The sequence below is a fragment of the Alligator sinensis genome, unplaced genomic scaffold (assembly GCF_000455745.1).
Source record: "Alligator sinensis unplaced genomic scaffold, ASM45574v1 scaffold1660_1, whole genome shotgun sequence".
Lineage (NCBI taxonomy): Eukaryota > Metazoa > Chordata > Crocodylia > Alligatoridae > Alligator > Alligator sinensis.
Genome location: NW_005843061.1, coordinates 340284 through 341918, shown reverse-complemented (window position 1 = coordinate 341918; position 1635 = coordinate 340284). Strand labels below are relative to the sequence as shown.

The 1635-nt window shown below is 71.4% G+C and overlaps 1 protein-coding gene across 1 annotated transcript in view; it reads left to right on the top strand.

Annotated features, from left to right (window-relative positions):
- IQCA1L (IQ motif containing with AAA domain 1 like) overlaps window positions 1-1635 on the top strand; it is a 14810-nt gene that overhangs the window by 8620 nt on the left and 4555 nt on the right. The window lies entirely within an intron of this gene.

The window sequence follows — 1635 nt, the reverse complement described above, 5'->3', positions numbered from 1 at the left end:
CTCCCCTGCCCCGGGGTTATCCTGCAGGAGACATTGAAGAGCCCCGCAGGAGCGGGACCTGGTGGGGTCTCCGGGCAGGCTCCCCCGCAAGGGGGCAGGGGTCCCTGCCTGGCGTCTCCCCGTTTTGGGGGAAGGGCCCTGCCCCTGGGCTGGGATGCCTGGCGTGTGGCCTGCCCTGCCCGGTGCTGGGCTGGGTCCCGTGCCGCGGCGCTGGCTCGTTGTCGCGAGCCGTGGCTGGCGGTGCCGGCGGGCGCCGTGCGGCTCTCGCAGGGAAAAGAGCGGGTGATGGATGGCTCGGCGACGGCAGAGCCATTAGGGTGAAATATGAACCCCCTAATGAAGTGCAGTCGCAGCTCCACTGCCTGCGGGGGATGCAGGGACTCCCGCCGGCTCCTGCTGCGGGGTCAGGCGGGCGGCCCCGGTCCGGACAGGGCTGGTGGGAGCCGCCTGCCCCGGCAGCTTGGCTTCCCTCGAGCCCGAGGTGGCTGCAGGGCAGGGCAGCTTCACGGCCCGCAAGCGACAGGACCAGGGCAACCCTGGGGGCTGCGGCCAGGTGATGGAGATACAGGACCCCTGACCCCCACGCCCTTGGCAGTGGGGCATGCCGGCAGCTCCCAGGCCAGTGGGGCTGGGATCCCGTGCTCCTGTCCCTGGGAGTCTGCCCGCTGCGCTGCTCTGCACGGCTGCAGCACCCTTCGGCGGCCCGCTCCCCGCGCGGCTGCAGTGGCCGAGGGGCTGCAGCCAGGGCGGCTGGCCTGTGTAATGAAGCCTGACCCCTGCCTTGCACCCCATCCCCGCCAAGAGGGTGCACCCCTTGCATGGAGCCCGCAGCCACCTTTCGCTCTGCTCCCCGCCGCCGCCCGCCGCTCGGGGCCTGGGCAGGGCTGCAGAAACCTGTGGCCAGTGCTGTGGGGGCAGGAGGTGGCACGGGGGTCTCCGGGCGAGGGCCAGGAGAGGCTTGGCCGCAGTCGGGGAGCCAGGGCCTGTTTGCACAGCGCTGCTTGCGCCTTGCCGGGGATGTCGGCAGCCGGCCTGAGCCTGCAGCTGCCAGCCCGCCGCCCACAGCCCCTGCGCGCTGCGCTGTGCTGTGCTGTGCATGGGTCCAAGGTGCTGTGAGCTGGCAGGGTGCTGCCCCGTGAGAGCTCTGCAGGGCTTCCCTGCTGCCTCTGTCGGTCCCGGGGGAGCAGGAGCACCCGCCCTCCCCCCCTGCCCGTCCCTGTGCTGCTGGGGGCGCCTGGCCTGCGGGCCCCGATCCGCCCTCCCCGCTCTGCACCCCCGCCTGTTGCAGGGGTCTCCGTGGCTCCGCTCGGGCCCGCTGGCTCCCCGCTCGGGCCCGCTGGCTGCAGCTGACCGGGGGCCCGGCGTGGGGGAGGAAGTGCAGCGTCCACACGGGGCGGGGGCCGCACGCGGTTTCCCATTAGCGAGTGTTTAGTTCAGCGTTTTAAATAATTGTGTCCTCGGAAGGATATTTAAAATCCATTTGGGAGGCAATGAGGCGGGAAAGTGCCTGTGCCATTGTGATGACGCGGCCGCACGGGAAGCACCGCACATGCATATTACGGGCTCATTATGGGTAATCGACTCCGCGCCGGCCGCCCCGCGCCCCACCGCCCCGGGCGCCGCACTCAGGGGCCG